The sequence below is a fragment of the Prionailurus viverrinus genome, chromosome A2 (assembly GCF_022837055.1).
Source record: "Prionailurus viverrinus isolate Anna chromosome A2, UM_Priviv_1.0, whole genome shotgun sequence".
Classification (NCBI taxonomy): Eukaryota; Metazoa; Chordata; class Mammalia; order Carnivora; family Felidae; genus Prionailurus; species Prionailurus viverrinus.
Genome location: NC_062562.1, coordinates 130,951,674 through 130,972,423, shown reverse-complemented (window position 1 = coordinate 130,972,423; position 20,750 = coordinate 130,951,674). Strand labels below are relative to the sequence as shown.

Sequence of the window (20,750 nt, the reverse complement as noted above, 5' to 3'; positions counted from 1 at the left end):
TCTTTTTGAAGATTCCTGTGTATGCAAAAATAAATAAATAAATAAAATGTGTATGTTTTTGTACTGTTGATCTGCCTTACGTTATTTAATTCTTAGGCTGAACCACAGAAGGAAGGAAGTTCTCTGTCTCCTATAATACCAAATTCTGTTTATCCATTCATCTATTGATGGATACTTGAGTTGTTTCTACCTTTTGGCTATTGTGAATAATATTACTATGAACACTGGTGTACAAGTATCTATTTGAATTCTTGATTTCCATTCTTTCATATACCTAGGAGTAGAATAGCTAGGTTACATGTGTAACTTTATAAGGAATCAATATTCTGTTTTCTACAGTGGTTCGCCATTCTCAACAATGCACGGGGGGTGGGGGTGCACTTTCTCTAAATCGTCACCAATACTTGTTATTTTGTTTTTTGATAATAGCCAGCCTCACAGGAGTGAAATGTATCTCATCATGATTTTGAACTGCATTTCCCTAATAACTAGGAATGTTGAACATCTTTTCATGCTTCTTGGCCATTTTAACATTTTCTTTGTCCATCTTTGAATTCTAATCAGTGATTAAAAAAATTGCTTAATGTTTATTTATTTTTGAGAGAGAAAGAGAGAGAGAAAGAGAGAGAGCATGAGCAGGGGAGGGGCAGAGAGAGAGGGAGACACAGAATCCCAAGTACAGTCCAGGCTTTTAGCTGTCAGCCCAGAGCTCGACATGGGGCTCAAACTGAGCCAAAGTCAGACGCCTAACCAACTGAGCCACCCAGGCAGCCCCGCATCACTGATTTTTCAGCTTGTCAGAGATCACTTGTACATATAAGATGTCATAAATTATATAACACTGCTTTTAAATATAATTTTTGACAGGTGAACAAAAAGGTATATGAACAGAATTTATTTTCCCTATCTCTCTTTTTTCTAGTTCCCATCTGATTTTGTATATAGCGAGTAACCAGGTTTACTCGAAGAATATGACAAAGAAGAACCTAAAAAATAATTTCATTTTTCATTTTTTACAGATTCTCATATAATATTTTTTAATCATAAGATATTTCAAACATTATAATTTTCATTTAACTAACAAGATTCTCCCAGGTTTTCTCCTTGGTGTCTTGTCAGGAAACACATCGGGAAGAATTGGGAAAGATTTGGAAATGGGTACAATTACTGGGTGTCCTTTCAATGTAATGTCTGACACTGTCTGGCTTAATCTTTGGGTTATCTGATTCTCTTGGGGCTTGTTCTTTGACCTATCCTTGACTGAGCTTATATACTGAGCTCAGAGAATCGTAGAAAACTAACTAATAGTAAAATGCAAATTATTCTTGCCCATAAACATGTAAATGAATTTTGTTGTAGAGATAAAATTGATTTCCTCTCTATAGAAAAGATACCAAACATTATAATTAGTACAAACGTTATAAATAGTATTCTAATTTGGTGCTTATAGCTACTTTTTGCATGTATTAGCAAATTTACTTTAAGATTCCTGATTGCATTACATATCTGTTATAAGTCTTTTTTTTGAATAGGTTGTAATATGTCACTTGTTCCCTCATTAATAAATGAGCTAAATAAAACCTTTAACATATGTTCATATAATATTTGCATTTTACCGTTTTGAAAATCATCTTTTAACAACCTTATTATTCTCAATAATGATTATTTACTTAGTTTTTTTTGTTGCTTTAATTGAAACTTCAGTATAAGCAACACTTTACCTTTGAATGAATTCAATTATTTGCCATTTATAAAGAAAGTCAACATCTACTAGGTTTTTCTCACCTATTAATAAAATATGTGCTTATTAATTTAAAAAATATTTAAGTAACATTATGTAATTATTTTGACATCTCCTCCTATATCCTCCCAAATTCTAATTGTTGCTTACCAATCTAGGAATCATTTCCTTTTTTGACAAGGAAGCCCAAGTTGTAGATTAAAGAAATGGTTTATCTGTATATGCAGACTTAAACATTGTATTTATCTTCCTCTGATAATTTTCTGTATAAAAAGGAGAAGTGCAGGAATGCCTGGGTGGCTCATTCGGTAAGTGTCTGACTTTGGCTCAGGTCATGATCTCACGGTTTGTGATGTGAATTCAAGCCCCACCTCGGGCTCAGTCCTGACAGCGCAGAGCCTGGAGCCTGCTTCAGATTCTGTGCTCCCTCTTTCTCTGCTCCTCCCCTGCTCATGCTCTGTCTCTCTCTGTCTCTCAAAAATAAATAAATGTTAAAAAAAAATAAAAATAAATGGAGAAGTGCAAACCAGATGAGACGCAATCTGTGCTGGCCCTGCCTTATTGAAATTATACCAATGACCGTTATGTCCATTGTGGGGATGGATTTAGATAAATTTTCATTAAACACATACTGGTTTTTGGGTACTCTTATTGGATCATCTAATTTACAAAATATGTTTCTTCTATGTGTGTTCCAGGGCCAAACTAAGATTTGCAACTGAAAGTTATAGGAAAGATAATTTCACTGAATATCAAAGAGCAACTTTTTGGTAGTTAGAGCTCTCTCTCTGAAAATGGAGCAGTACATTTTACGAAGCAGAAAACAGTGGAGTGATTAAGAACATAAAGTCTGATGTCAGGCAGATCCGTGTCTTTGTGTTCCACGTCCATCATATATTAACTTCATGACCTTGAAAAAGTTTCTCCTTGGCTTCCTAATGTGTAAAATTACAATAATAACAGTACTTACTTCATAGTGTTTCCACGAGGAGTAAAGGAGATAATATTTTCAGTGCTTTTAGCAAAGAGTCTTGACATATAGTAAGCCTTTGACAAGTGGCAAGTTTAAAAAATATTAGTAATATTATTTTTTTTTGTGGTCCAAGGAGAATGAGAAACACAGGGAGTCGAATCAGCTCAGCTGAGCCCAGACTAGATCAGCTAACCTCTAGCTAATCGATAGACATGAGCAAAAATAAGTATTTGTTGTTTTAAGCCACTGAGTTTTGAGATGGTTATACAGCAATGGCTGACCAATAGGCCAAGATCCCTTTCAGTTCTAATATTCTAGAATTCCATGGGCGTATGTTGTACCTGTTTGTTTCTGTTATTTGGGAGCTGAATTACAAACACTTCCCACCCAGGGAGTGAAGAGTCAAATGCATCTATTCTCATCAATGACACCTAATCTAAGTTTCCATTTACAATAGAATTGCTGTCTCAGGAATCCATACTTGATTACTAATCCTTTTTCCCATTTCTTTTACAAACCTCTCACAGTTTATCTCTCAGAAGAATAGAGATTGTCTGGCTTATTACTACAAAAAAGGAAAATCTGTATTGTAAATACACAATAACTTGACAATTAACATAAAAAAGAACTTCTTGGTGTTTCAAAAAAATATTGAAACATATACCCTTAAGCATTGTAGCATTAATCCCTTATGATATGTTCTGCCATTGCTAATGGAAGAGCAGAAGGAAACTTTATGGACTTCTAATAGTCTCACTCATGTCTTCAGGAGTCTGGGACATTTATTTAGTTTATTTAAAGTTCTAATTAATTTTAGTTACTCAAGCTGAAGCATAATCTCTGTGCATCATATTGGGTTTATTTAAAATTTTTTAATCTAATCTTAGTTGTGTACAACTAAAATACGAATAGCAACTTTTATTTATTTGGAACTGATTATCCCAATCATTATTTCTCTTTCTTTTTTCTTTTGTTTAATTTCAGAAATTATCTCCTCTATAGAAATTAAGCAGATCAATACAAGAAGACAAAATCAAATCACATAGTTTTATTTTATATTACATGGTGGGAAGTACTAAAATATTTTTAACAGAATTTTCAAGTAACTATGAATTTTATCGGTAATTCATTCCTCTGACCCGTGTAGCACAATAGTATTTAGGATCTGCTTATAAAGTATAGAGAAATAGTAAAGTTTAATTAAGTAATCAGTTATTTTGAAAGAACCAAGTTTTTGAAGTGAATTTAGACTTTTCTTCTAAATTGTTATTCTAAGTTTGGTGGAATAGGAAATTATAGATATTCTAAAATGCTTGTATTGGTCTTTTTTCATAGCCTTACTTTTTCCCCATTAATTATTAATTCACAAGTCAAAATTAATTAATCCTAAGGACAAAAATACAAACCCAATGTTGATTGCTAAGACATATAGGTTCTTTTCACAATCCTGATGTTAATTTCCTGTATGGTCTGGTGCAACTCACTGAATATCTATGCAAAGAGACACTTATTTTGGAGTATTTGCCCATCCTCTTTTCCCTGGCAATTCCTCTTCCTATTCACAGGGGTAGATCTCTGGGAATCAAGTTTCCTCTACAAGAACCTGACCAACTATAATAGCTGATTGTAAGACAGGCAAGTTCTTAGTGGTAAACAACAGAAAACAACTCTGGCATTTTTAAAAAGAAAAAATAATTATTGCAAAATTTAGGAATGCTCATGGAATCCATGAGAAGACCTGAAAAACTGGGTTTGGAACACAATGAGCAGTAACTAAGGGAGTCCATAACCCAACGCAGCCAGAGTCTTGCTTCAGGGAGAACCAGGCTAGGACGTGACTGCTGTCATTGCTGAGCAGTTATCACTGTATCACCAGAAACCGGAAGCTGCTACTGGCATTACTGCCTTGAGAACTAGTGCCAAGGCCATTGGTACCACAGGTACAGAAAAAAAAAAAAAAAACTGTATGTAGAACTTGGTTGAGATTCAACATTCCAGGGAAGAGCATCACATTGGCTGAGCTTAAGTATGTCTTCGTTCTAGGAACCAAGATGCTTGGAGCTAGAATTTCTGCCCACTTAACTTGAGATTCTCTATAATTAGAAAGATGTTAGGGTGTTGAACACATACTACTGATCAATGATAAACTGGGCCAATCAGATTTTCTCCTTGGACATTGCTGAATGGAAACTGCTGATTTTAGCATAGTATCCTTTGTCTGTCAAATAAAAGAGATATAAACTTGGAAGCTGTTGAGTGGCCACTATGTACCTGGCATATGAGAAAACAGAAAGCCTATCTCCAGGGACAGAAGAACAAAGCAAGCATGCAGAAGAAGATGCAAGAGATGAAGAAAAACCTCGTAAATTTTCAGCTCCTTCCTTAAGCTTGACTGCTTTTCTTTATTGTTAAATTATTTTCCTGCTTAGGTAGGCTCAAGATAGTTCCTGTGACATATGGTTAGGGACAACAGAGACTACTATTTAAATCAAAATTGGTACCAGGGGCAGAGTTTTGAATAAGACATCCTTTTTTTTTTTTAAGATTATTTATTTATTTTTGAGAAAGAGAGAGAGAGAGCGCGCGCACACAAGCTGGGTAGGGGGAGAGGGAGAGGGAGACACAGAATCCGAAGCAGGTGTAAGGCTTGAACTCAAGAACCTCAAGATCATGACCTGAGCTGAAGTCAGATGTTTAACCCACTGAGCTGCCCAACCACCCTGGAATAGGACTTTTTTTTTCTTACATTTATTTATTTTTTGAGATACAGAGAACAAGTGGGGGAGAGAGAAAGAGACACAGAATCTGAAGCAGACTCCAGGCTCTGAGCTGTCAGCACAGGCCCTGATCCAGGGCCCGAACTCAAAAACCATGAGATCATGACCCAAGCTGAAGTTGGATGCTTAACTGACTGAACCACCCAGGTGCCCCTGAACAAGACATTCTTAATCAGGAAAAATGGAATTAGTAAAGTCAAGGCAGGGTATGGGGTAGGAGGAGCAGGGATGCAGGGAGGAGCTTCCAACCCCAGCCTTGATGTAAAAATTTATCAATCTTATGCAGCATTAAGGTACTGGTTACACTTATTTATTGTGTCACAGAACTCAGACCATTATCCACCAAACTACCAAGGACATTGGTAGAAAACATTTATATACATGATTTTTTTATCTGTCTGTAAAAGATGCAGCACAAGAAAAAACATCAAGTTGAATTTGCATGACTAGAAGAATAGAGAGAAAAATCTGAGCTTCCAAACAGATTGCTGAGGTTCAGATGAAGAAATAAATCAAAGAGATGTGAACTTCACTAATCAAGTCTTGATTTGACTCTTTTTTGTGGAGAAGAAAAATGTCCTAATTGGGATTCTGGAAAGAAAAATGAGGATATTCTGGAGGAATCAGAGAAGTTGGGAAACACTGATCTTATCCCTACCTCCTCACTCTCATCCTTCCAAAGTACCTCTCCCTATATAAAATAGGAGAACAGGGACATACACCATAGCTGAATAGAAAGAAGAAATTCTGGCCCTCTGACCGCCACACCTCAGGCCAGTTTCAGGGATGATAGAATCTTCAGAGTTGCTTCAAAAACAAATAAGCAAACAAAACAGAGGCCTGAATGGAATGACCAAGTCCTGGTTATTCAGTTCAGAGGGTGGAACACTTTCAGTGCATGAACTAGTAAGATTTGTGGTGTTGGATTTTAGCAAGTAGAGTCCAAAATGAACGTGACAGCCAGCCAACAAGACTTTATAATAGGAGTTGCAGTGCCAGTGAAAGAACTAAATGTGGTAAAAGGGGCCCATAGTTGACTCAAACCAGAAGAAAATGGAGACTCAACTCTTAGGACATCTTCCAATGCAATCCAAATATAATAACACCAATTGGAAGTTCACCATTGGATCACCGAGAAATTTGCCAAAGGATTTAAGTCAAAATTATGCCCATGTAAGTCACTGATTCATTTGTTTTTCATACTGCCACTGACTAGCAGAATAAACCACATGTTCCGGGTAAATAATCACTATGTGTTTTCTCCTTCTCTCCTTCTCTACATTGGTATTTCCCTCCAGTTTCATATGTTAGCTGTATTGGGGGTGGTTAAATTTGTAATTCAATCCACTCATTGTAAGATGAGAACAGAAGTAAAACTGGCTTAGAAGAGTAAATGGACATGACGTGGAAATCATATAGAAGAAGACCAATGGCCCTCAGACATCATTTTGGTGTGTGATGGATTATCTATTTGTTACTTTGAGTAGTCTTCCACTGTGAAGCATATGTGAGTGGTTGTGTGTGCATTTGTACTTGAACATGGGGTAATTGCACCTTAATGCCAGGAATAGCTTTGTAATGTAGAGATAGAAGTGTTTGTACTTCTTACATGTGTGCAAGTAGAGAGTGCTCACCTCCTGGACGCCTTGCCCATGCAATGACCTGAGTGTAGCCATTGGAATATCTGTCTAGCCCCTTTTTTTCCAGGAATGGCCTGTCATATCCATAATGGTGACCCACTGCCAGTCATCTGTTTTCCTTGAGTGACTGTGCTAGAGCCGTAATTGGCCTAGATGAATACCTGGTTTGAAGTGGGCCAGTTGGTCTTCTTATTTCCAGAGATAGAAATTGGTAGTTGTGGGAAGGGTATTCTCTTCCCATCTCTGTTCCTTACTCCATCATATGAAATTCTTAATATCTTGAATATATTGTGGAGAAAATTTCTTCCCTTCTCTCCATCTTTCAGTGTCTTATCCCTGTGGAAGTTGGTGGAATGTTTCACTTAATTAGTGAGTTTGGGAAAAGGGTCATTGCCCACGTTCTGACCAGGCTCTTTTTTTTCTTCTTGTATCTGTGTGAGTGGCATGTGCTCACTTCCTGGATGCCTCCCCCATGAGATAAACTCACCAGGTCAGGTCTGCTTCTGGGATGGAAGAAATGCTGATGCTTGGTAATCTGCCCATAACCGAGTGTGTTCAACTCAAGGAAAGTTGTAGAAAACTCTATTTCTACCCCAGGTCCAAGTCGCAATCTACAATCCAGTTTTACTGTGGCTATCTATTAACTGGCTTAGGAATCAGTAGGGAGAATGATGTGATGAATTGGCACCACAAAGATCAAAATAATTGAGACTGCTGGTCATTCTGGGCTTGTTTCTTAAATAATAGAGATGTAAACTAGGGAGCTTGGAGTAAATATCTTCCACCCATCATGTGGCTGGGAAGCACAGAAAATACATCTGTAGAGATAGAGGATGCAGCAATTTATATAGAGAAGCAGAGTCAAGACATAGAGAGAGTTCAGATGCCTTCCGTCCCATTCTGGAGCTCAGCTGCATTACACTAGCCTTGGGTTCTCAGAAATAGCACTCAATCTTCTACCGTCTTTCATTTTTGCTTATGCTAGCTCAAGTTGCTTTTATAATTTACCAAGGATCTTAACCAATACACTCTCTGAATTTCGTTATTCTCATCCATAAATGACAATTTTAATACTTGTCCTATGTATCTCACTAGAAGAATAAAATGAGATAATAGAGACAGATAGAATCATAAACTCTTAAGAGTCCCTTTGATAATATTCCCAATAAATGGTTGTCCGGTCTTTTTCCTTGACAGGAAATCACTATTTCTTGAGGCAATCTGTTCTCTTTTTAGAGTTCTCTAGTTGCTAGAAAATGGATATATATATGAAATAAAAATTTTCTTCCCATCTCATTTATCCTAATTCTATCCTCTTGGTTCACAGAGAATAAATGCAATCTCTCTTGTTCAGGACGGCCCTTGAAATATATGAAGATAGCTACGAAATTCTCATCTAAGCCTTTTTGGCTATAGGCTGAGCGTTTTAGGCTGTTTAAACATATATCATCGTTTCCCTGCATCAGAGTGTCTAGAATGACCAAGTAGGTTTGGACATATGAGTTGGAGAGAGAAAAAATTTTGATTAAGTCTTTATCATTGAATAAGAAAAAAAAAAGTCTTTGTTAATAAGGCAATCAGTTAAGACATTCACATTTGTATAGTGCTTCCAAATTCCTAATAGATATCTTCATGATTCAGGAAAAAAATAGGAGTTCCCAGGAAATCTCAAATCATAAGTTATTATGTATTTTTTATTGCATTTAAGTGTTTTTAATAATGATAGGTAACTGTAATAATAAGCAGTATACCATTTTTCAATGGTAGGGTTGTACTAAAAGTTTCAGAGGTTTTCTGTTATGATAAGGACAAAACAATAAATGCATGTTACGAAAGTATATATTTCAACATTGTAAAAAAATGATCTTTATCTTTTAATAGAAAAAAATTAAAAGGGAAAATTAACACTAAATAAATACCAAATAGAATTGATGAAAAAAGTGACAAAATATTAACAAAAATATTTAAAAGAAACAAATATTTTTAAATTTATCATTTCTAAAATAAAATCACCCTTATCTGGTAATCTTGATCCCTGTTTTGTAACAAATAATCAAGATGTAGAACATTTTCTTTCATTTTGTGTTAACATTTGTTGAATTGTTAAAAATGTGTCCAAAACCATCTTGGTATTGAGTATTATAGCACACATAACTTTGTATACATTCACTTATTTTGTCTGCTTGTCTTGATTTTGGAAATAGATACTGCTTTTGATAATTCAGATTTTAGATTAGTTTCTAATTTCATGTTGTAATGTTCCACAACAATTCATATCTTCTTTGCATTTCTTCTATTAAAGTATACAGAAAAGACTTCTGGTTCTGTCCAAATTGAAGTAGCCTCAATCTTCCCAGGTCCTACTTTTCACAACTAGGAACTGGAGGCATAGTTCAACAAACAAGCATAGGAAGACTCTATAGGTTCAAAAGGAGGTGGACTATTTGTGCACCTTAGGACTTGAGGGTTGACACGGCAATGGGTCTCCTGGGTTTCCTTTCCATATTTCCTGGACAGGGCCCTGCAGAAACTTCTAACTTGAAGTACCAACAGACACATAAAAAGAAAAAAGTTCCCAAGAAAAGCCTGTTTAGCCACAACTTTTTGGTAATACCTGCCATATTCCAGTCAAACACCAAAGGAAAAACTGCATCCTTCCCTTTCGTGAGGTTTTATCAAGGCCAAAGAGGAAACTGACTTTCTGCCCCACTCACTGAAAGCAGGCAGCCACACTCTGATTCCCACACAGGGTGGTGTTGACTGGTTGAATGGGAACTGACTTCTAACCCTGATCTGGCAGAGGCAGGTCTTTGCCATTTCCCCACCAGGATTTAGCATTGAGCTGAGTTTACATCCACACTTGGCAGCAACCAGACTGAATGAGGTGAGGCTATAGTGTGTAGGTTTGTCACAAGCATTCAATTGGTCCCCACCCCTCCCCCTCCCCACCCCCAGGTCAGCAGGGCCTGGGATGGAGCTAAGCCTCCATCCCCATGCAGCACCAACAACACTGAACAAGCTGGTGGGAATCAAGTCTAGTCAGCGTTCCATTTTCCCCCTTAGCCCCCGCACCCACTGTTAGAGGGCCCAGTGGGTTGCTGAGCCTCCACTCCTTGAGGCAGGGCTAGTTGTTACTCTGCTTACTTTACCTCCCTCTGGAGGTGTCATCAAGGCCCAGTGCAGAATTGAGAGTTGAGATTCCACCCCAGTCCTGCAATAACAAAAGGTTGTGAATCGGCCATCTGGTTTCCCTCTTCCTGGTGGCACCCCCACTCAGAGGCAGCTACAGCTGTAAGTGTCTTACTTCCTTTGGGATGGCATCAACCTCACCTGTCAACATTGACACAGCACGTGTGAGTGCTCCACTTCTGCCTGGGTGGTGTCGGTGGGGCTCAGAGGAGGCAGAACATACAAAATCCTCTGCTACACCTCAACAGGGGGACAGCTTGTTTGAAAAAGACTAAATGAAATCCAGAGACTTATAATAGCCACAACATCCAGGATACAATGGAACATTACCCATGACACAAGAACGAGGAACATCACAACTTGAATGAGAACAGAAAATCAGCAGAGGTCGAAATCAAAATGAATGAGATGTTGGAATGATCTGACATAGACTTCAAAGCCACCACCATGAAAATGGTTCAGCTAACAATTGTGAATTCTCTTGACACAAAAGAAAAAATAGAAAATCTCAGCAAAGAAATAAAAATTATTAAAAAAAAAAAAAGAACCACATGGGAATTACAGAATTAAAACACAATAACAAAATAAAGACCTTGCTAGATGCGTTCATCTGTAGAGTGGAAATGAATTGGTGAACTTGAGGACAGAGCAATAGAATTTACCCAGTCTGAATAACAGAGACAAAATAGACGGGAAGAAAAAAAAAATGAACGGAGTCTCAGGAATCTGTGGATGATAACAAAAGAACAAACATTTGTATCCTTGAAGTTCCAGAACAGGAGAAAATTGTGAGACGTAAAGTATTTGAAGAAATAATAGCTGATAACTTCCCAAACCTGGTGAAAAACATAATCCTGCAGATTTAAGAGGTTGAGCAAACCCTAAATAGAAACAATATCAAAAACAAATAAACAAAACAAAAAGATCCATGGCAAGACATCCCAATACTTCAGCAAACTAAAGACAAGTAAAGAAATCCTGAAAGCAGCCAGAGAGAAGTACTGTAGTACTTACAGAGGTACAGCAATTTGAATGAGAGCAGATTTCTCATCTCACAACAATGGAGTCCGGAAGGAAGTGGTCATTTCCTTTCCAACATTTTTTAAGTGTTGAAAAACAAGGATTGGCAATTCTCTATCTGGTGAAAATATCCTTCAGGAATGAGGGAGAAATAAAGACATTTTCAGATGAAGGAATATAGAGAATGTGTTAATTATATACTTTATTCATGAGCAGTTTAAGTTGTTGCTAAATTATTTTGTATTGATTATTTCTACTAAATCCATTAACACAGTGTGTTCAGTTTTCAGAGCTAGCAAAAAGAGTAACACTTGTTTTTTTCTTCATTTCAACAAATTTTTACTGTGTGTAGTTTTATTTTGAATTGTTTCTACGCAAGTAGTTATTATGGATTGCTGGTTTGTAATCATTATCTGGCTAATTCATGAGAGAATGTAAGCTATTCCTACAGCTATGTCAGGACTGTCAATCGAAAGCCAATGAAAATAATTGGAAATGTTACCACTTTAGAATGCCAGGCAACCCGTGGACAAAATGTGAGGCAGGCCAGGGACCTCCATGTCACTGTTCCTTCCTTCATGGATGTAAGGATTTGATCAACTGTTGATAAGATACAATCATTTAGGAAGGCTTAGACAGTTCTATTCCCAAGAGATAATTTACATAAGTGATGACAAGAGAAAGGAATGAAAAAAGAAGAAAAGAAATGAGCTATTCTTTAGCCTTTATGTTTTATGCTGTCACCTGTTGTTTTCCTGTTTGCTGTTTTGTTATGTGTCTATAATAGAACAGAAGAACCCTGTCTCTTGGTGTACCAAATGAGAATGGCCAAGTGTTAGCTGGATGGCATCATTATTAATCATCTTGTATATAAAAAAAGGAGGTAGGTCACCTACATGTGAAAGAGCAGCTAGGACACATCCATGGAGCTTAATTTTTGATGCTTCTCTCTTATTCTAGTGGTCACCAGACCTTTAAATCCAACATGGATAATGCCAAGCTATGAGCAGAAAATAGAGGGTTGAAAAAGTGTCTGATTGATTTTTATGTTGTAGGAGGTCTGAATCTTTACCCAATTTGTGCAAATATCCCTTTAATTAATTTGGAGGAAAGGCAGAGAGAAGGAAGTCTTCTGTGACCGTTGATCAAAAATTATCCTACAACACTTAGAGAAAAAATACTGCTTCCGAAAATGTGAATCTAGATCATTCATATCTTCTGATCAGTTTGTGCACTGGGTGCTGACTATCCACAACGCAGGCTGAGCAAAGAGCAGAGTAAAGACTCTCTTTGGGGTTAAACAAAGTAGAAATATCCTGCTTAGAATCTGGCAAGGCAAAACAAGGCAAGGCTGACAGATTCAGACAGGAAGGAAGCAACAAGGCAGTTTTCAGATTCAAACAGTTTATTACTTAGTTAGATAGCCAAAGCAAGTGGAGCCACAGTTATCTTTCCCCTGGTCATTTACATGGGGTGACACTGAAGAAAGGGCCCAGATGACTGACTAACATGAATGATAGGACCCTCTTCATTTGCGAGCCAATGCTCTGCATCAGATAAGCAGTTTTATAGCCTGCAGCTATGCTCTAAGAGGGCAAGGTAGAAAGTTTCATTCCTCATCAGGACCCGGGAGGCAATGAGACACTGTCCCAGGACGGCCTTCCTGACAGACAGGGAGGCAAATGAGAACTGTGTGGCTGGTGGCAGCTCCTTACAAGCCTCCCATGATTTTGTGCTATGGGAGGATCAAAGGGCGTTCCACCAAGACTGAGACCAGTTGTGGTCAGGCCCTGCTCATTGGTCTGTGTGGAGGTGTGCAAGGTTGCCTGGGCACCATGGTAGAGCCATTCCTCTACATGTAGTTTCCACAGCCATTTGTGTGATTGTTATTTCGTTAATCAAAAATAATGACTTTGGCCTGAATAAAATTTCTGAGGTAAAAGATCAAGCAGAATTCCAGTAAAAAATAAGCTAAATTAACAGCCAAGTCTTCACGAAACCTGAAAGTCACTGATTGGCTTAAATTCTAAATTGTTATAATAAATCATCTCAGTCACTTTATGAGACCCAGTTATTCACTTCTCTATTTCCACTCTCTTGCCCCCCACACCCAACCTTTTACTCCACATGCTTGCCCTACTTTGTGGAGCAAATATTGATGAATAAATGACAGAAAGCAGGAAGAATCCAACAGAGAAAAACTGCTTGTTTTTTCTCCTCCTGATGGATGGTTCTGTTACAGTGCCTGGTGGTTTCATACAGCCTTCTTGAGATGCCCTGTGTGATCAAGCAATCAACTGTACACAGAGTTGCTCCTTGAGGAACATGGATATGAATTTCATGGTTCTATTTATAAGTGGATTTTTCCCTCATACAGTACAGTACTGTAAATATATTTTCCCTTCCTTATTCTTTTCTTTAAAAAATTTTTAAAAAATATTTGTTTTTGAGAGACAGAGACACAAAGTGAGAGTGGGGGAGGGGGGAGGAGAGCGAGGGAGACACAGAACCTGAGGCAGGCTCCAGGCTCTGAGCTGTCAGCACAGAGCCTGACATGGCTCCAACTCACGAACCACAAGATTATGACCTGAGCCAAGTCTGGATGCTTAACTGACTCAGCCACTCAGGCGCCCCCCCTATTATTTTCTTAATAACATTTTCTTTTCTCTAGCTTACTTTATTGTAAGAATATAATACATATTACATATACAAAATTTGTGTTTATCAACGGGTTATGTTATTGGTAAGGCTTTCGGTCACTAATAGGCTATTAATAGTTAAGTTTTCAGGGAAGTCAAAAGTTATACACGGATTTTTGACCCAGCAGGGTTGATGCTCCCTAACCCCTTGGTTGTCAAGAGTCACCTGTACTATGAAGCTATAACCAGCTTGTAACACGACACCTATATTTTCCTTTCTTCTGTCCCTGCCTCGCTCATCCTATCCCCTCACTCTTGTTTTTCTGGCATCCAAAACATTTTAGCACATACACTGTCTCTCAGGGACTGTTTTCTAGGAGATCTGGGCTAAAGCAGTCACTTATATTTAATTTTAAATTTATATTATGAAAAATTTCAAAAATATATGAAAGCTGAGGAAAAAGTCCAATGAACTATACATTTATCACCAGATACAATAATTTTTGTCACTTTTACGTCATCTTTCCTTCCATCCTCCCCCCCTCACCCTCTCTTTTCTCCTTCCTTCCTTCCTTCCTTCCTTCCTTCCTTCCTTCCTTCTTAAATGTATTTTAAAGCATATACCAGCCAGTGTGTCATTTAACTTCAACATATTGTAGAATGTCTCTGAAAAGATGATGGGCATTTTCTTACAGAAACACAATGCCATTAATACACCTAATAAAATAATAGTATTTCTTTGAAGTTGTCTGACAATAGTCCACGGTCAAATGCCAATGATTAACTTATAAGTCTTTCTACTGCTGTGATGTTTCAATCAGGACCCAAACAAGGTTCATACTTTACATTTGATTGCTACACGTCTTTAATCTAGAGCTTCTCTCCATCCTTTCCCTCTCCTTTTTGTGCTTTTACTAATTTGCTGTGAAGATGACGTCAGTTGTTTTACAGACTGTCTTATACTCTAGATTTATTCGTTTTTTTTCTTTGTGGTATCATTTAACTTGTTCCCCTAACATTCATGTTTCCTGCAAGTCTGTGAGTAGGAAGTCGGTTTTAAGGCTTGATTAGATTCTGTTTTTGACTTTGTTTTGTGTTTGCAAGAACACTTCATGGGGGTGCTGTGTGCTTCAGATGACATCAGACCAGAAGTCACACAATGCCTGGAGTCCCATTTGTAGCAATACTTAGATTATTAGATGGAGGTAGTGACACCCTGATCTCCGTTTTAAAGTATGCCATTGATCTTTCATGAATGGTTTCAGCCATTGATGGTTACTGACTGAATCATTTATTTCACAAAGGATTGCTAAATTTCGACTTTCCAATTCTATTTTTTCTTTCACATTTATTATCAAAAAAAAAAAAAAAACCCTTCCCCTGAACAGCTATTTGATTTTCTGAAATACAGCTCAGCAGGAAAGGCAAGGTGAGTAATAATACTTTTCCTTTCTTTTCTTTTCTGTAGAATAAGGAGATAGTGCCCTAGTTGCTTGCAAAAGTGTGCAATCAGTTCTGTTTTTGTTGTTGTTGTTGTTGTTCTTGTGTTTGGCTTGTCATCTTTGGAGTATCATTAAGTGCTTATCAATTTTTATATATGCAATATGTTTAAAACAATTACATTCATTATTTTTGTTGGTGCTCAAATTGTCCATTTTTGGCCAAAGGGATTCTGTAGTTTTGGTGTCTGTGACCTTTTGACACCCTTATTTGTTGTAAATGAATTCATTGTCTTCGTGGCACAAGATATTCCACACTGATCGTCTAGAAATCCTGCCCCAGACCTGAAATTAGACATTCCTCTGGGGAGGTGGTTTCTTTCTCTTTAGTTTCTTTTAGTTGGAAATTATATCTAAAATCCCCAAATGAGTGAATTACATTATTTTATTTGTACTAAAAATGAAAGCTTATCTATCTAAAATTTTATTTTAAGGCAGTAGTTTTAGAACCTGGTATTTATTTAGGTAATAAGTAAAACTGTAATTGCTTGTTTTATTTTTATTTTAATCTCACTTTAAAATTATTTATATAAAAGGAAATGCACACTTTTCATTATAAGTATACCTAAAATTGAATTAGTAACTGTACAACAATGTTTCACTTTTCCAGGTGGCATAATTTATATTCAAAATTTCCCAGAAAGTTTGAAATGACAGATATAAATGGAATCTCAAATGTTTTCATATGTATTCAAATAAGAATATCAATTTCATCAGAGTTGGTATAGTAAAAGCTTTGAAAACACTTTTAGAAATGTGATGGTTTGATATGAGCTGTCAAATTTGAGTTTTAGCTTGGAATAAGTGAAGGGCTATAATTTCAAGTGTTAACAGAGTCTGGTGTGGGAAATGCATGATATTGAAATAAATAAATGCAATAATGCTATTTGGCATCAACTCAAAGTGAGATCAGAGGACACTTGGGATTACTGAGACCCTTTTTAGAGGCTTGCAAGGTCTTCCCTTTTTCAGCTATGAATTTGAGCAAGTGCTGCTTTTCTTCATACTATCTTAGCTGTAACAACGTATCACAACAGACTGACTGCAGAAGCAGATATGGAAATTCACTTGTTTCTCTTAACACTGATGGTAAAGAGATTTGCAAAAAATGTAAAATCCATTTTTTCTAAGTTTTAAAAAATGGAGTCATTATTTTAAAAATGCTCATTATAGTAACATGTGGTGAGTTTATTATTTAAAAACTGAATTAAGCAAATATTTAAAAATTTTCTGTCTTAATTTTTAATACAGTATATATAGACATATATATCCCATACAAACAAAAGCTCTTTAAAGTTCTTGTTAAGAATGTAAAGAGATCTTGAGACCAGAAAGTTTGAAAACCTCTTTGATATCTCACACTATTTGCTTACTAATTGTAAGTCTGTATGAATATAAATTGATTGGAATATAAATATATTCATAGAATTTGTAAATTTAATTATTTTGGGTTGACCTTACTTAGATACTTCCTTGAATATTAGACATGTCTAACCATAACTTAATTTTGTACCTTAGTTAGGAATGCATGTATGGTTTATTTTCTCTCTGATGACACTAATGCCACATGGAGGCTTGTTCTAATATAAGAAGACAAATCATTATATTTCAACCACACACATAAAGCCAAATATTCAGTTTAGAATTTAATTGATGGATTTAAAGAAAATGGGGTGTTCATTTTTAATAGACTACTTTTTGTGTAGTTTCACAGAAAAATTAAGCAGGAGGTATAAAGAGTTCTAATATCTCCCCTGACCCCACATTTACACAGCTTTCTCAACTATCAATATTCCAGCAATAAAGTGATACATTTGTTACAACTGATGAACCTACATTGACACATTATTGTTACCTGGAGTGATGGTTTCCATGTGTCACCCAGATAGTATCATAGAGAGTATTTTCACTGACCTAAAAATCCTATGTGCTCTGCCTATTCCTCCCCTGCCCTCTTGCCCCTCAACCCTTGGCAACCACAGATCTTTTTATTGTCTCCATAGTTTTACCTTTTCCATAGTGGCCTATAGTTGGCATCATATGCTATACTACACAGCCTTTCCAGATGACCTCAGGTTCTTAAGCACATTTGATGAATCTTAGTGACAAAGTCTGGTCATACTTAGCAACACTTTTTGTATGTTAATTAATTTGCATTATAATAAAAATCACACATCCCTGTCTCCATTGTTTATTCATTTACATTCCAATTCAGACTGTCAGCTCTTAATGGCCAAGAACTCCCTCTATTTAATTTGATTAATCATCCAAATTGATTTTTAATTATTAGTGCTGCTAACCTAAAAAATAAAACAGTTACATTGTCAGAAAAATGGTTTATTCAGGAATAGCAGAGAATTGCAATTTGGGATATGCAAGCTATAGCAAAAAACACAGGCAAATGCAACAAACAAAGGAGAGGATTGTTATTTTATGATGAAGGAGGAGTCAGAAGGGTTGTTTTGAATGTTAAGTCCACTGGAGAAAAGCAAGAGTTCAGGATGATAATGGTTTCTTATTGGCTGGGTTGCAAAGGTAGCCTATTTGTGGTAGGAAATGCAATGTACAACTTTCTCTGTTAAGGACTGTCGTTGATGATTCTTTCCTGTGGAGGATTGCTCTGTTGGGGTCTGTAACTGACGTGGTGTGGGTGGTACAGCTGCAGCCTCCCAACTCCACTTTAGTGAGGTTTCCCTTTATTGATTTTCACAATGCCAAAAGGACCTAGTCCAATTTATAAATAGGTTCTCAGTGCTATTTGATAAAGGTGGGACTCCCATGCAGTTAAGTGCTCATGGAATTAAATCCTTAAGCATTGGCAGAGAAAAGCTTGCCCTACAGTAATTATTTCAGTGATGAATGAGAAAAACTACAGAGTTGGCACATACCCTCTTTGCAGGAAAGCAATGTTATTCTCAGGAGACTCTAGGAGTTTTAGTTATCAGGTGGTTTGAGTCTCTGAGTAGGTTGTTAAACCTTTAGAATTAATTTTAAGCTAGAGTACCCAGAGCATCTGGTACTAACATTTATATTAAATGATTTGAAAATGCACAGAGTAGTTTGTCAGCATTCGGAAGAATGAAAAATACAACAATAATAAGGCATATAATTGGGGGGGGATAAAAGAGAGAATAAGTGTTTTATATCTGTTTGGTAGATCTAGGTTCCACTTTCTTTGTGGGTTGTCATAACCCTGTAAGTTGAAGACAAACGCTTAGGAATGAAATTCCAGCTTTCCCAAAGTAAACCACCTGTTTTGGATTATTCCTTTTGGCTTGCCTAGAAATAGTTATCCTGTGTGCACTTTAGTAGAAAAAACGCAATAACGGGAGTCCAGAGGGGGAGCACTCAAAAAGCTCTTTGCCACTGTAGCTGTGCACTCCAAGCCGCTGCTGGGGTCTCCGTTTCCTGACCTATTTGAAAGGGGGGGGGTGCTGAAGACACAGTTTCATAGAGTTTCAGCTCTCTGTCGTCCTCTCTGCCATTAGTACGGTGCAGAACTTCGAGTAAGTGCTCAGTTATTGCTTGCTGAATGTGTTATTTTTTAATCCGTTGCAAATCCATACCGGGATTTGGGCCTAACCCAGGCTGGCGCTGCCGGGGGGCGGTGGGAGGGGGAGGAGGCGGCACCGGGTTTCCGCGGGGGGCGGAGCTTCGCGCAGCTCCCGCGCGCTGGGGGATGGGGGCGGAGCTTGCCGCCGGTGGGGGGCGGGGCCAGCGCGGGGACTTCCCCTGGGTTGAGCTGCGCAGCGGGTGCGGAGGGCGGGAGCGCGGTGGCGGTTCGGGGGGCTCTGTGAGGCTGGCGGGGGTGGGCGGGCGCGCAGCCGCCGACCCCTGGTGGTCCCCCGGGCTTGGGTCCTTTCCGGAGGAGTCGGCTGCAGGCGGGGAGGGAATTGCTGGGAGGCTGAGAGCTGCTCGGCCGCGAGTCCTGTGGGGTCGCGAGCATGTGTACGTGCGCGTGTTTATCTAAGGCCCCGCGCGGCGGCCGGCACAGTCGCCTACCCTTTCGGCTAACTATGGTGGCTCCTCGGCGCCTAACGACGGCGACACGTAGCCGGGAGGCGGATAGCTCCTCCCCGCCAAGTGGGCACCCCTAGATCGCGCCCGCTCCTTGTCACCCCCCCCCCCCCCTCAGAGGGGACAACTCCGGCTCCAAGCCCTGGCCTTGAGGGAGCGCTGTGGATACGCGCTGCCCTGCGCCTTGAAGTGTTGGGCAGGTGGTGGGAGTTCCTGAGGCTTCAACATCAGGATTTTAAAGCACCTGTCTCTGTCATTTTTACTTTTAGGGTTTTGGCCAAATTGGGCGAGGGCACAAAATAACCACTTACCCCTTCTCACCGAGGAAGAACGGGAGAAAGGGTAAGTAAGGAATGATCAGGGGTGGAAGGAGCTAGGACTATATAAGAAAGAGCAAGGGAGACAAAAATCGAGAGCCAGAACTGCCCCTGGGGGATGTGGGGGCCAAATTCTACCGTTATCATCAGGAAACAGAGGCCCACCTTCAAGGCTCACAGACTCCAAACCCGAAAGTTTTCTCAGGCCTAGAGCCTGTAGAGCTGGCTGGGAACTTGACAGCTTGGCATAGATCCCTTTTAGCTACTTGACCCGACAGCTTTCTGTCGTTACCCTTCCCGTCTTTGGACCGTTGGTCTGGCAGTTGTCTGCCTCCCCACCATGGCGCTCTCTAAGCTAGCTTTGATTAATCCCCCAGACTGTAGTCATTAAACAATCATGGCCCTGCTTGATTACTGACAGGGACCCACCCACAGATTTTTTTTTTTTTTTTAAGAGACTTCTGTAAAAATTCTTTAGAACGCCAAAGGGTAAAAATAACAATATCATAACTGTTGAAATTCTTTTGGGATCTTCTCTCAAGCTCACAGAGGAAGGTTTTGTTTTTGTTTTTGTTTTTGATTTTCGATTTTTGGCGTGGGGGTGAAATTACCAGGCAGGGCCATTTTTCCTTGACTTTGATACCCCTTCACAAATACTCTTCTTCCCTTCTGAAAAGTGGCCAAACAGCACACTGAAACCCTCGGAGGTTTGCTGTGATTTTCAGTGTGGTGTCTTACACTGGTTCTTTTGTGCAAATCTTCCATCACTTGCCATGCTTCTACCTTCTTACTGGAATGAAACACAGCTCCTCTCAGAACATTGGGGATGCCTTATGCATCCTATGTGTCCCATGTAAACAAGTGTTTTCAGTTCGTTAAAATTCAGGTTAGCCCCAAGCAAGAATGTAGCAAACCATTCTGGGATACTTACACAGGAG

General features: G+C 38.4%; 1 protein-coding gene across 5 annotated transcripts in view; it reads left to right on the top strand.

The window, feature by feature from the left end:
- The first annotated feature begins 19,179 nt into the window (after positions 1-19,179).
- IMMP2L (inner mitochondrial membrane peptidase subunit 2) overlaps positions 19,180-20,750 on the top strand; it is an 891,621-nt gene continuing 890,050 nt past the window's right edge. For 2 of the 5 annotated variants that reach the window (XM_047849151.1, XM_047849152.1), the window contains exons 1-2: positions 19,296-19,426; positions 19,765-19,837. The gene's annotated coding sequence lies outside the window, so the exon portion shown is untranslated. Of the gene's footprint in view, positions 19,232-19,295; positions 19,427-19,541; positions 19,562-19,764; positions 19,838-20,750 lie in introns of those variants that run through there. The other 3 variants (XM_047849146.1, XM_047849145.1, XM_047849147.1) reach the window with 3 other exon arrangements.